The sequence below is a fragment of the Sceloporus undulatus genome, chromosome 9, assembly GCF_019175285.1.
Source record: "Sceloporus undulatus isolate JIND9_A2432 ecotype Alabama chromosome 9, SceUnd_v1.1, whole genome shotgun sequence".
In the NCBI taxonomy this organism is placed as follows: Eukaryota; Metazoa; Chordata; class Lepidosauria; order Squamata; family Phrynosomatidae; genus Sceloporus; species Sceloporus undulatus.
In genome coordinates, this window is record NC_056530.1 from 29,283,645 (window position 1) to 29,298,831 (window position 15,187).

General features: G+C 43.7%; 2 protein-coding genes across 4 annotated transcripts in view; one reads left to right on the forward strand and one right to left on the reverse strand.

The window, feature by feature from the left end:
- MACROD1 (mono-ADP ribosylhydrolase 1) overlaps positions 1-15,187 on the reverse strand; it is a 326,473-nt gene that overhangs the window by 241,086 nt on the left and 70,200 nt on the right. The gene's annotated exons all lie outside the window — the stretch shown is intronic.
- The window catches only part of FLRT1 (fibronectin leucine rich transmembrane protein 1), a 48,617-nt gene that overhangs the window by 6,680 nt on the left and 26,750 nt on the right, over positions 1-15,187 (forward strand). The window contains exon 1 of one of the 2 annotated variants that reach the window (XM_042439245.1): positions 10,075-10,395. The exons of the other annotated variant lie outside the window; for it this stretch is intronic. The gene's annotated coding sequence lies outside the window, so the exon portion shown is untranslated. Of the gene's footprint in view, positions 1-10,074; positions 10,396-15,187 lie in introns of those variants that run through there. 2 annotated transcript variants of the gene reach the window in all.

Genomic DNA, 15,187 nt, shown 5'->3' on the forward strand with positions numbered 1-15,187 from the left:
ACGATATGGAGCTGCAGGGACCAAGGTGCTCCTTAATGGATCAAGACAGTGATCCAACCTGCTTAGCTTGCAAGAACCGCCAGGGAAAAGAGACGTTATCGTGATGTGAGCCTCAAGCCAGCTAGAACCCAGACCAACTAAGCGTCTGTCTGATATTTATCTGGAGGTATCTTTTTATAGAAATGGCAGTCGTTGCGATTCTCTCTTCCTTTCTCCACCCATATAAAAGAAGCCAAAAGTTAATTATTTTGCCAATTTCAGGCTGCATGCATTATGCATCTCGCCTTATCTCTGCCTGTAATTGCAGGCAGGTATGTAAATTTTATATATATATATATATATATATATACACACACACACACACACACACACACACACACACACACACACACATCTTTTAAAAAAAGAAATTTTCCCTCCTTCCCCGGTATTGAAAAACTAGCCGAGTTAATAGAAAATGCAGCCCTTTATAGGTGGGGGAATGAAGAGAGGATTTCAAACTTGTGTCTTGGGAGGTTAATTATATTGATAGCAACATCTGATATGAAAATATTTTTTTGCTGGGAAGTGGAGGATAGGGAAATAAAGGAACTGAAGGCGGCAATTTTGTGCTTGCCTTCATTTGGAGATACACTCTTTCTGCTTCCTGTGTTGGGAGACATTGCAATGAGATTGGGGAATTCGCAGGGCTATGTAAACATCATTTCTTTCCTTTTTTATGACTGGGATTTTCTCAGATTTTGTTCTGAGAAAGGTTGGGAGCAGCACGTTTTATATGTTATCATGAGTGGTAGTGGCGATGGCCTTGCAAACTTGCAGGATTTTATCTCTTCGACAGCACGGCAATATCGATATTATTATGTGTAGTTCACTCGTGCACAGGTGTGCCAGCTTTGTGCCATAGGGATGAATATCACACTTTAAATGCAAACTACTATTCCTTGTGGGTGCAGCGAACAGCTAGCGAATACAATGGGGCAAAGTAAACCTAATGTCCGAAAGCTAGCCTGGGTAGGAGTTCAGTGCTAGCATCCTTCCAAAAATCCCTATCTACTTTCCATGAGAGCCAGAGAAAAAAATGCTAACTCTGAGAATTTTATTGAAGCTGATGGATGGAAGATAACTAGTAAAATGTCCTGATTATGCGAAATATGAGTAAGATGGTCAGTCTACATATATTTACTTCAAGATTATCACTCCGTATGTGTCACTGCGGCAAAAATTCACACTGGCAGATGATGGAATCAATATTTTAAGAGGTTTTTTTGCAATTATATTATAAAATTATATGGGGTTTTAAAAATAGTCATTTTAATAGACAAGCCTTTCCCCATCTGATTGAGGCCGATGGGTGTTGTAGTACATTTGGAGAATATCAGGTTGTGTAAGGCTAGCAAAAACATATATAAAAACATAGAAAACACACACACACACACACACACACACACATATATATATATATATGAGAGACTGGAAATTAGATTAAATTTCTGTGCCGCCCTCTCCCTCTGTTCTCCTTTGTCAAATTTTGGTCTTCTCCCAAACAGTTCAAATTCTGCATAAACCTGAATTCAGGGTCTAGATGGTTACCTTTTGAGAGGCTATTTATTAATGAAACACGGCACTTTCCCAACATATGTAGTCTCCTGTCAAAACTCACACATCTGAGTTGTGGGAGATTTTTTTTCCTTAATGTGTTGGAGACAGAAAGATGCTACCGTTCTTGACTTGCGCATATTATTATGGTGACCCCAATTCTGTAAAATTGTATTTAGACATGTCTCACTTCTTCAGTAGACCTTACATTAAAATAAGTTGTGGACAGGATGGCAGCCTTAGGATGGAGATGGAGATGGAGTCCGATAATTAATATAAAGAAAGTTGAAGGCATTGCAGTGGTAGACGCATAGGGTTTGACATTATATGCTTTGATCAAACAGGTTTTGGAAGGTTTTGAAATAAAATAACTCACAAAACCAATTTCATAAACAGAGACAGAAATGTGAAGAGCATCCACACCAAGAGCAGTGGTACCTCTTTCAAGGCCCCGTGAATCAGCTTTCAGATTTGCTCACTAAACAGATTAGTCTTGCTTCCAAGGCTGATGTTGGTGGAACAAGAAAGATTAACATTAATGTATTTACATTTATACTTGTATCTATATCTGTCTTGAGAGCCCACCTGGCTTAGTGGTTTGAGTGATGGACTCTGAAGGCCAGGGTTCAGTTCCTAAAGTCTACTTCCTCAGATGCATTTGGTCCAAATGTATCTGACGAAGTAGACTTGAGTCTAAGAAAGCTCATGCTGCTAACATTTTTCTTTAGTTAGTCTCAAAAGTGCTACAAGGTCTCTCTACATACAGAACGCTAAGAGTCTGAATCAGGTTTTCCTCCAGATGTGCATTATGCGCACAACAGAAACTGCCATCCCTCAGCCTCACTTTGTCCTCCAGAGGAGAACACATACTGCTTTTCAGATCGTACAGGTTCTGGGGTAGCAACCTGGAGGGAGATCAAGGGTTACATGGGTTTGGGCATTAAAGAAAGGCTCAGCACAAGCTTCCTTTGCTCTCAAGAGCCAGTGGCCCTTTTAGCAAGAGCCAGAGTACAAAAGCCCCAAGCTACAGCCAGGGTAATTACGGCCTGCCATCCAGCCTGCTCTTGAGAGATGAAAAGGGCAATGCACACACACACACACAAAAAGTTATTATTTACTTCAAACAGCTCTGAAGATATTAACTTAATGGAGGCTTGCCATCCCTGCCAGGGGGAGAATTACATTTCTTACCTACTTTGAGAATTGTGGGAAAAGAGTCACAAGGCTCCCAAGAAAGAGAGCAGCACTTCTTGGCCAGTCGGGCAATAAGTGGAACAAGGAGGTGCTGTCCACAAGCATTTTTGCCTATGAACAAAAAGCCAGGATTCTCTAGGATTCTGGTTTTTTATTTTGTATGAACCTGGGACCCTTTCACACCCCAGTTATTGCATTATGACTCCACCTTAGCTGCTATGTTCCATCCCATTCAATCCTAGGATATGCAATTTAAAGAAGGGAATCTAAATACCCTAAAGGCACCAGCTCCCCTCTGATTTTGGAAGCTGGGCAGGGTCAGCCCTGGTTAGCACTTGCACAAATCCCACCACTGCTACCAAGTGTGAGGGCTTCAACTTATCCTCACCACTGCCATCAATCTGAGGAGTTTATCACATGGGGGAAATCCCATGCACAAATAGGGGTTTAAATCAGGGGGAAATGGGTATATTTTCACACAACATTGTTGTTAACGTGATATTAACCCAAATGGAAAGTAGACAGAAAGTAGACAAAAGCCACTTGTCTACCTTCCGTTTGGGTTAACACCAGTTTAACAACAATGCGAGTGAAAATCAACCTGCTTTTGTGGATTTCTTCCAGCTTTTATATCCCGTTTTTGCACGTGATTTTTCCCCATGTGATAAACTCCACTGAACCTTCTCCTGTCCTGCTGCTATGGCCTCAAATGTGGGGATCTTCAAAATGCTCTCATAGTTCTGATGTAAAACTTTACTCTCCCTAACATTACCCTTGGTTAACTGCTGTCACCACAGAAACAGTGCATTTGGACGCAAGCTTTTAAATATTCCTTATGTAGCATTCTCCGAGGCTCAAGTGTATAATGCATAAATAATAATTTATTAAGTTGAACATAGTATTACAGATTAATTATTGAATACAGTACATCTAAATTCTGACTCACATTAACTCTCACTCACAACACTCAATCTCTCACTCATATCCTAACTAACCCTGACTCTAACTAGTCTCTCTCTGACCCTGATTTACTCTCCTAACATCTCCAACTCCTATTTGTAAAGATCCCTAATCATAGTTTTTGTGGGTTTTTCGGGCTATGTGGCCATGTTCTAGAAGAGTTTATTCCTGATGTTTTGCCAGCATCTGTGGCTGGTATTTCCCTAAAGATACCAGCTGGCCACAGATGCTGGCAAAATGTCAGGAATAAACCCTTCTAGAACATGGCCACATAGCCCAAAAAACCCACAAAAACTATGGATGTCGGCCATGAAAGCCTCCGACTTCACATCCCTAATCATAATTTTGACAGATCACTTCTCACTCTGTCATACACAATTGCCTTTTTAAAAATCCTCTGACATTCAGCCATTCACCAGTCACTCCCAACAAGCCATACTCTCACCCTCTTCTCAACAGATCCCTACTTTATTGCAGCCATTACAGTATCTATAAACTGTCTGTCAGTCTGTCTAGCTTGCTAGCTATTTTATATCACACCTTTACCCTGAGCAGGGATTCAATACATTTGTTTGTTGCTGTGTACCTTCAAGTCAATTCCAACTTATAGTGACCCTATACTGAAGCTGTCATGGGGTTTTCTTGCCAAGATTTGTTCAGAGGAGGTTTGCCATTGCCTTCCTCTGAGGCTGAGAGAGTGTGACTTGCCTAAGGTGGGTTTCATGGCCAAGCCAGGACTTAAGTCCTGGTCGTCACAGTCCAGCATTCAAACCGCTACACCTCACTGACTCTATATGACATATATTACCATACTGCACCACAATTTATCTACTAAATGCAACAATATTTCCCCTCCACAAGTCCATTACAGTCCATCTCGGCTATGCTGGATGAATACTATTAATGAACATTTATCCAATACCCTTTGATATTGCCTGCACTGGCCAGGATACTCTGGAGGTATCCTGGCCCACAGCTACCCTGATCTCCTCCTGTTATCCAGACCTCCATTCCTGCACCACAGCAAGTGTCTGCATCCACTGTTACTGCAGGTTGCTTTGTTCTTTAGTCAGAGTGTGATGCAGCAATGGACACATGTCTGGGCACTTTGTTCTGACCTTGGTATGAGTGACCTGTGGCAGTAGTAGCACAGGACAACCATGCAGACAGGGGCCATGTTGCAGGAACAGAGAGTCCAGTTCTTTCCAGAAGATCTGGAGTAACAAGTATGTTTTTAAAATGCACTTTAAGGCTACCAAAGTCCAGTTCTGGTGCAGAATGTGCCAGACATCACCTAGACTGTTTACACCAAAACGGAGGTTAGGACACACATAATCCGAACAGGACAACGCCAGAACCGGGGAAAAGAATGGCCCATGCAGCCAAGGCCTAAGTCTCGCCATCAAGTGAGTTCTAAATATACAAACATCTACAAGGAGGGAGGGAGGGAAGGAAGGAAAATCAAATTATTTTCTTGGCCACCATCTTAGATGCGCAAACGAAGAGCGAATGCCATTTCCAGAATGGCACCTGTCACAATGTTCTGGTATGAGCCATGTTCTGGTATGAACAGTAATTGCACCATTTTTAGCCCTGCGTAATGAAGAAGTTACCTCTTTAATTGGTCAGAAAGGTTTTAAATAAACACATCTGACTAATGGACTATTGTGACAGCCCTGCGTGCAATGACACTGCAAGGCTGTAGTCTTCTACATGCAGAGCCTGGCTGAACACGGTGAAGCCTGCTGCCAAATAAAACATGCCGGGAATCGGGCTGCCCGCAGCGTAGACATAGTTATTTCCCAACTTTCCCTGGCATGGAGCTCAGGAAGGGAACGGTGACTCAAACGCTATCTGATAAGCATTTTTTGTCCATAAATAATGGATTTAATTTGGGCACAACAACAACAACAACAGCCACATCATCTGCTTGAGCGCAGAAAGCAAAACACCTCCCTTTCGTTTCCACAAAGGTATCATCACCATAGCAAAGCCAGGGAAGAGCCCTGATGAACTGCTTTTGCCGGTTGGGATCAGGTCCTGTCTGCCGAGGAGACGCCAAAGGAATTCGGTGTACGAGGAACAATGAGGGACTTGCCCATGGCTTTGGGGAAAAGTACGGCAACAACAGGGAGCGGATGACGCCCTTCCCAGGATCCCCAGGGGCCCAAGCAGCATCTTCAAGTTTGCTCATCTCACTTCAGGCACTTTGATGTGCCAAGCATTTGATTTAATAAAAACAAAACAAAAACAAATTTAATACTTTTCTCCCCATTGGCAGGGAGATTAAGAAAATGACTAGCTCTTTTCAGACTCTGCCAGGGGCCATAAGGTGCACCCGCCCAGCCTGGCTCCATGCTCTTCGTCTGGAGCTCATGGCCCCCAGTTGGTTCCTGCTGCTCTATGGGGCAACCCACAGGTTGAACAGATGGCCACTTTAGCCCAGTGCCCTGTCTTCAAGGGTGGTCAGACTCAGAGGGCCATCAAGAGCCCCAGACTAACAGAAAGAACAGGGCATAATATACGGCAAGGCAAGTTCACTCAAATGCCTTAAAATAGATATGGTGAGCTAGTTAAATGCCCCTAAGTTTAGTAGGTATTTTAAATAAAAGATAACACAATTTTAAAGATGTCGATTAAATTGGCCCCCAAAGGAACGCTGGAAAGGAAGGAGGCAGCTTGTTTCTTCCTGAACAGTTGGTAGCATCCTGCTTGAATACTTTATACATTCTTTACTATAAGTAAAAGGAATTATAGATTATTATTTTTATTAAATGAATGGTAAAACGTTCAGAGAAGAGGGCCTAAAACATCCCCCAAGGCCAAGTTGGGGGAAATCATTCATAATCTAGGCAGAAGGAATACAGATATCCCAGAATTTCCTTGCATGTAGAAAGCTAGCATTTCAGGGAACTATATTATACCAGGTTAGTCCCTTGGTCCACATAAATCCAAAACACAATGCAGAAATAATCCAGTTTAAGACTGCTTTAACTGCCCTGGCTCAGTGCTAGAGAATCCTGGGAGTTGTATTCTATTGTGGCACCAAAGCTCTCCGACAGATAAGGCTAAATGTCTTACAAACCTAGTTCCCAGAATTCCCTAGCAGTGAGCCACTGCAGTTAAAGTGGTCTCAAACTGGATTATTTCTGTAGTGTGTTTTGGACCTTAGTTTAGTACTGTCTATGCTGTCCAGCAACACTTTTCAAGGGTTTCAAGACAAGGTATCATTTCTAGACCTATCCAGAGTTGCCGGCATGTAAGCCAGAGCTACATAGCCCTGGCACAACAAGGAAAGGATAGGATAAATAATTTTTGCAGATGCCAGCCACAGATGAAGGTGAAACGTCAAGAATAAATTCTTCCAGTACACGGCCACATAGAGCGAAAAACCCATTTAAAAAACCTACTTTTTGCAGAGTTCTGCTATATTAGTCAAGCCCATGTTTACAAAAGTTTGGATTCTGGAGGATGGGTGAGAAAAAAATGTGACTTAAATGTACAAACTCCATCCTCAATTTTAGCCAAGCCATGTTCCTTCATAAAAACATTAGTGGTGGGGGGGGGGGGAATAAAGGTAAAGAGCCCTCTTTTACCCCACTGTCATTCAACCACTAGATTTCATTTACGTGATCTTACACCAGGACTTTAAAAAGGAAAGTGGTTCCTTTCCAAAGACAAAGATGGGGCTGGGGGTGGCAGAGGACACCTGACCCTCCTCGTATTCCCAACCAGTTGTATTATAAAAAGAATACCTCCTCCTCCTTCTTATGATTGGGTAGGTTGCACCCATCTGCTCTAATGCAAACCCAGAGAGATTCTGACACCCCCGCTATGAAAGGAAGCAAAGTTTGACATCTGCTGGGTGCGGGAGACGCTGGAGCCCGAGTGGGTAGACACAATCTGCCCGGGGGACTGGGACAAAAGTGCAGGGGGGCGAAGGAAGAGTTATAGGGTTCTCAAACTATTATGCTAGGTTTTTGTGGGGTTTTTGGGCTATGTGGCCATGTTCTAGTAGAGGTTATTCCTGACGTTTCACCAGCATCTGTGGCTGGCATCTTCTCCGAACACAAAACAGAAAATAGTAAAAAGAGTTCCTGTACCATGGATCAAACACTGATCAAAACAGAGACTGCAGTCAAGTAATCAGAAGAAAGTTAAGATTGGGAAGGGCAGCTATGAAGGAACTGGGTAAGATCCTAAAGAGTAAAGATATACAACTGAGTACTAAAGCTAGGATTGCCCAAGCCATTGTATTCCCCATCGTCATGTATGAATGTGAAAGCTGAATGACTGAAGAAAGCTGAGAGAAAGAAAATCAATTCCTCTGAGATGTGGGTCTGGAGAAGAGTGCTGAGGATACCATGGATGGCCAAAAAGACAAACAAATGGGTCCTAGAACAGATCAAAGCTGAGCTCTCCCTGGAAGCCAAGATGCTGAAACGGAGGCTATCTTACGTTGGCCACGTCATGAGAAGGCAAGATTCGTTTGAAAAGATAATACCACTAGGAAAGGTGGAGGACAGTCAAAGGAGAAGAAGACTTCAGTTTAGATGGATAGATTCAATCAAGGAGGCCACAACCCTGGCCCTGAGCACCAGAAAGGTAGAAGGTGATAGGAAGAGAGGAATACATGCCAGATGGGAGGACATGAGCCTGAATCTACAGGACCTGAGCAGAGAAGTGGAGCACTCTGGGTCTTGGAAGTATCTAATCCACAAGGTTGCCATGAGTCCCTTGGGGTCTCTTCTAACTCTACGATGCTATGAGTCTATGCATTGATACATAGGACTGTTAATAATTAATAATAATTTTTATTTTTACCCTGCCTTTCCATAGAGATGATCAAGGCGGCTTACAAAGGTTAAAAACATTACAATACAAGATAAAACAGTTACAATATAGGGTTAAAAACATTGCTACGAGGAATGAGAACAGGAATCAGTAAAATACACATGTCAAGGGCAAGAAAAGGGAAAAATCAATTTACGATGGTCCGGGGTCAAAAGGAAAAGACAAGGGGCAGAGAAAAGAACAATTAACTAAGGTGGGAAGGCCAACCGAAATAAATGCGTTTTTAAATTTTTCTTAAAAGAAGCTAATGAAGTGGCAGAGCAGAGCTCTACAGGGAGCTTATTCCAAAGAGAAGGGGCAACGATGGCAAAAGCCCTCTGTGAGGTCTTCACATAATGTGACCTAGGGACCTCCAACAAACTGTTGACTATTGGGGTTGGGCTGGATGGCCCTTGGGGTCTCTTCCACCTCTACAATGCTATGATCGTATCTATTTCTGCATGGCAGAATGAAGTTAGGCTGGATGGCCCTTAGGGCCTCTTCCAACTCTAGATGCTATGATTCTATGTATCCCTGCATGGCAGTATGGAGCTGGACTGGATGGTCCTTGGGGGTCTCTTCCAACTCTAAGATCCTGTGAATCTAAGTACTGATACTTAGGACTGTTGACTGTTGGGGTTGGACAGGATGGCCCTTGGGCTCTGATCCAACTCTAAGATGCTATGATTCTATGTATTCCTGCATGGCACAGTGGGACTGTACTGGAGGGCCCTTAGGGTCTCTTCCAATTGCAGGATCTTATGATTCTATGTATTGGTATATAGGACTGTTGACTGTTGGGGTTAGGCTGAATGGCCCCTTGGGGGTCTCTTCCAACCCTAGGAGTCTATGATTCTATTCCTGCATGGCAGAATGGGATTGGACTGGATGGCCTTGGGGGGGGGTCTCTTGCAATGCTAGGAGTCTATGATTCTGTGTATTCCTGCATGGCAAAATGGGGCTGTGCTGAATAGCCTTTGGGGGTCTCTTCCAACTCCAAGATCCTAGATCCTATGATTCTATGTATTGATACATAGGAGTGTTGGGCTGGACTGGATGGTTGTTGGGGTCTCTTCCAGCTCTAGGATCCTATGATTCTGTGTACTCCTGGATGGCAGAATGGAGCTGAACTGGATGGCGGGGGGGGGGGGGTCTCTTCCAACTCTGTGCTTCTAAGCCCTCTGCTTTTTACTCATAAACTCCTGAAAGAGATGAATGTGTGTGTGTGTGTGGTTTCTTACAAAAAAACCCCACACAAACCCATGGCTCCTCCCTCGGTTGCCAAAGGATGCTCTATGTGCCTGTGGAGGAGGCAGAAAGGAGGACCAGGGGGGCAGCAGCAGTGTCTGCCTGGGGAAGATGGAGCTTGGCCAGAGGCAGAGGAGGAGAAGCAGAGGAGACCCCCTCCTCCTTTTGGCCGGGAAGAAGAAGAAGGGCTTCATCATCATCATCATCATCATCATCATCAACATCATCTCAGCGCCGCCTCCCTTGCCTTAAAGCCTCCTCCTCCTTTTGGCTCTTGCAAAGGGCCTTTCTCTCCTTCTTGCAAGGCAGAGAGAGACGCCATCGCCCCGGTGCTTCCCTTCGGAGGGCTCCGGAGCTCTAGAGGCAGGCAGAGGCTGGCAAGAGAGCCACCAGAGGAGGCAGCAGCTGCCATTGCTTTGGAGCCCGCAATGCTGGAGGAAGGCGGCTGCCTAGGCTGCCCATCTCGCCTCGGAGGATCCCTAGCCCTCCGGGAAGGATCTGCTTAGGGGATCCAGCCCAGAGGGATCCAGGAGCCAGCTCCTTGGCCAGGGATGCTCCGGAGGGGTAAGTAGCTCCAAGGCCAGGCTGGAAAAGGAAGAGGAAAAGTTTGGAAGGCAGAGACAGGAGGAAGGGGATCAGATCCAGGAGGGGATCCCTGGGCGATCTTGCTTGGGGATCTGCTGGATCCCTGGGCGATCTTGCTTGGGGATCTGCTGGATCCCTCTCGCCCTGTTCCTCCTTTGCTGGGGAGCTTCCTTGGAGGCATCTTTCTGGCAAAGGAGGCTGGCTTTGCTCTGGCAGAAAAGCATCTTCTTCTTCATTTCTTTTCCCCCCCCCCAATTATTTTTTATGGTACTTTCATAGATTATTTATTAATTTACTTATTTACGGTGTTTATACCCCGCTCTTCAGCCCTAAAGGCCCTCAGAGCAGCTTGCAGAGAGGCATTCAGATATGGCAAATATTGACTACCAATGTGGCTTCGTTATGGTTCAATATATTATGTATATACTATTAATATATCAGTTCACGTTCCATCATTATCTTCCTTCTTTCTGTTTGACTTGGCTCTTAGTGTCACACGCTGTAGGCAGAAAAGCATCTTCTGATGGAGCCTCCCTGAAGAGGGGCAGTCTACCAGTTGGGTACCTAAAAGGGTTTCATGCTTTGCCTTTGCTCTCTGGTGGTTTTGCTTTTTCACGAGCCAAAATGGTAGGGCGATGTCTCTAGAGAGGGTCAGATCTCCATTAAAATAAAAACAAACCCATTTTGGGGTGACCTTGTGCAAGTCGCACTCTCTCTGCCTCAAAGGATGGCCATGGCAAAGCCGCTCTGAAGAAACCTGCCAAGGAAACTCTATGGCCTTGGTATGTAGAATCTTACAATCGTAGAGTTGGAAGAGACCACAAAGGCCATCCAGTCCAACCCCATTTTACCATGCAGGAAATCACGATCAAAGCATACCCATCCAGCCTCTGTTTAAAGACCCCCAAAGAAGGAGACTCCACCACACTCCACTGTCAAACAGCCTTTACTGTCAGGAAGCTCCTCCTAACGTTGAGGTGGAATCTCTTTTCCTGGAGCTTGCATCCATTGCTCTGGGTCCTAGTATCTGCAGCAGCAGAAAACAAGCTCGCTCCCTCCTCAATGTGACATCCCTTCAAATACTTAAGCAGTGCTATCATATCACCTCTAAACCGCCTCTTTTCCCCTAGGCTAAACATCCCCAGCTCCCTAAGTATCTCCTCATAAAGCATGGTTTCCAGGACCTTCACCATTTTGGTTTCCCTCCTCAGGACACGCTCCAGCTTCTCAACATCCTTTTTGAATTGTGGTGCCCAGAACTGGATACAGGATTCCTGGTGAGGCCTGACCAAGGCAGAATAGAGAGATCTTGTAACACCTTTGAGACTCACTAAAGCTGCAAGATCCCTCTGCATACTGATTCTACAGACAAATATGGCTATGTCTTTGAATACTGCCCCCATGGCCTTAGGATCACCGTAAGTCAGGAAGGACTTGGAAACAAAGAACAACAAAGTAGACCCAAATACTGTGGCTGCCAAGTTGGGAGGCATGCTATTATTACCTGTGAGTTGTTCATTTAAATCTGGAAAATATCAAGCCCTATGAGAAGAGACCTAAGGAGCTGGGTATGTTTAGCCTGGAGAAGAGAAGGTTAAGAGGGGATATGAGAGCCCTGTTTAAGTATTTGAAGGGGTGTCATATTGAGGATGGAGGAGGCTTGTTTTTCATGGTCCTTGTGGCCTCTTCCAACTCTATGATTCTGTGATTCTAAGTCCCAGCAGGCCATGGTCTTGCGCTGGATGTGGTGGAGCCTTTGGAGTGGCTGAACAAGCACTTATGTTCAGCTTCATCTGGTATTTTGGGTGCTTTCTGAAAAGACAAACAAGGAGCATGGAGGAAATATGTGGCCTCCATAGGAGTTGAGTGGAGAGGCGGCATCCTCAGCTGTCTCTATTACTAAAACCTCTGGGCTGAGGTTGGGCGAGGGCAGGGAGGTGAGAGAATACGGAAATTGGATTTGAGCATGATGGGTTTACACACACTCTAAATGGAGCGACAGTAGGGCCTCGGATTACGAGGGGTCCCTAAAGGCATTTTTTTCAAATACAGTTGGCCTTCCGCATTTGTGGTTTTGACTTTGGTGGATTTGATTATTTGCAGTTTTGGTTAATATGTTCTCCTTATGAATCTCTAGGTCCTCCAGCGCAATTCTGCCAAACATTGACCATAGTCTCATGCCAGAGGACCTAGACATTCCTAGAGAAAGCACTTCCTTGGTATTTGTAGGTCCTCCAGCATGAGTCTATGATCAACATCTGGCAGGTATTGACCACAAAGTCCAGGTGTTTTGGACTTCAGCTGCCAGAATCCCAGACCATTCTCCATGACAGCTGAGACTTCTGGGAGCTGAAGTCCAAAACACCTGGATAACCAGAGTTTGGGAATCACTGCACTAGAGGAGATAGAGATGTCTAGAAAGGTGTTCTCTTCGGTAAAAAGAATAGTGTTTTTTTTTATTTGTGGTTTTCCCACATTCACGGGGGTCCTTCACCCCTAACTCCAGCGAATTTGGAGGGACCACTGTACTGTGTTTCAAGTTTGACATAATTATTGGGACTTCTAAACTTGGCATTGGTTAAACAATGATTCCCAAACTTTGGTCCTCCAGGTGTTTTAGACTTCAAGTCCCAAAAGGCCTAGCCAGCTTGGGATTCTGGGAGCTGAAGTCCAAAACACTTGGGAGACCAAAGTTTGGAAACCCTTGTGTTAGGGCATCAGTATGACTTTATCACCTTGAGAAATGGAAAGGCATTGCTGAAGTATTCCGTTCTTTTGATGGATTTGACAAGTCACTAGCACTTCTTAAACCAACATGTTGTCAGTCCTTTGAAAACAACTACAAGTCACTCACACTTTGCTTAAACTACCATGTTGTCAGTCTTTCCAAGCCTCTTGGAAGATGGATAGGCTGCAAATATGAATTATTAGAGATATTCCTAGTCTGTTAAAGAATCTTTAACTAGATTCTTTAACAGCTAGACATACAGTATCAGCCATGCTTCTTTGTAGCTAGATGCCTCAGCTGCAGTAGGTCAAGTTGGCTTCACTTGGAGGGAATGCAGGGATTAATTATTTGTTTGTTGTAGAATCCAAAGACATAGCCGTGTTAGTCTGGAAAATCAGTATGCAAAGGGATCTTGTAGCACCTTTGAGACTAATGGAAAGAAAGAAGCTGGTAGCATGAGGTTTTGTAGACTTGATCCCACTTCCTTGGATGCATGGTAGTCTCAAAGGGGCTACAAGACCCCTTTGCATACTATTTGTTCATCTTTCATTCACTAGAGAGCAACCTTCCCTACTGTGGTACTCTCTAGATGGTTTGGCCTATGATTCCCATCATCCTCAGCCAGTATGGCCAATGGTAAAGGATAACGGGACTTGTATCCCCAGACATCTAGAGGGTACAAGGGTGGTACACATAGTGAGTCTCCACTGCATTTGGCACACGACTCAATTGGGCAAATACTGTTAATGGTGTGCAGTACTATTTTGTAAACTAATTGCAAGAAGGCTACTTTGGGCAATCTACACTCTCTTGGCCTCAGAGGAAGGCAAAGGCAAACCACTTCTGAGCAAACCTTGCCAAAAGAACCCTTTGATAGGTTTGCCTTTGGTGGCCGTAAGTCAGATATGACAAGAAGAGCATCTTCTAAAATATATCAAGGGAAGCTTTTTTACTAATCAGTAACTTCCACTTAGGTTTTACATTTTGGTGGCTAAACCTTGAGGTCTGTGATTCTTAAGAGATTTACATGGTGAGCTTATCTGTTTCCACCTTATTTCTCTGCAATTTGTTATCTACACATATTCAGTAAGAGATTGTGAAGGTAGTTACTCTTTACCTTGGCTGTTGTTGGAAAGCACCAAGGCAATAGAATCGGCTAAACTAGAAACTTACTACAGGTTGAGTCTTCCTTATCCAGAATTCCAAAATACTCCAAAATCCAAAATTGTCTACACAGGTGGCTGAGATATTGACACCTGGTTCAGTGAACACACACTTTTGTTTCATGCATAAAAATATTTTTAAAACATTTGGTATAAAATTACCTTCAGGGTATGTTTATAAGATGTACACAAAACATAAATGAATTTCATGTTTAGACTTGGCTCCCATGCATATACAAATATTCCAAAATCTGAAACCCAAAACATTTCTGGTCCCAAACTTTTTGGACCCGGAAGACTCAACCTGTATCCCAATCCAAGCTTTATTATGTTATTTACTGTAGGAATGCTGGTGCAACCTGACACTGAAAGTGTCCAGCTAGACAGAAGATGAGAAGGAAAAAGGAGGTGCTGGGCAAGTGTAAAAAGCCTTTGTAACAAAGAACTCCTCTTTATTTATTTAGATCATGGTGCTATTTGCTATTAAAGACAGAAAGCTGGGGCAAACCTAGTGGCAAAGCTTCATTTACTGGGCAACCTGCACACATTTTTGCACACACATCTCCTGCACATATTTCCAAACTGGAATAATAGCAGTCATTTATGGCAAATAACTGTGGCTTAGTGGACAGAGTGTTTGAAGAAGACCAAAGAGGCTTGGGTTCAAATCTTCACCCTGTCATATGGTTCATAATGGTATTGTGCTTTATATTGTATTATGAGGGTTGTTTTATGAGAATTTTAGTGTTGTAAAACTTTGTATGTTTTATATGCATTTTATCAGCTGTAATCCCGCCTCAGTCCGTGGGGAGAGGCGGGAAATAGAAATATATTATTATTATTATTATTATTATTATTATTATTATTATTATTATTATTA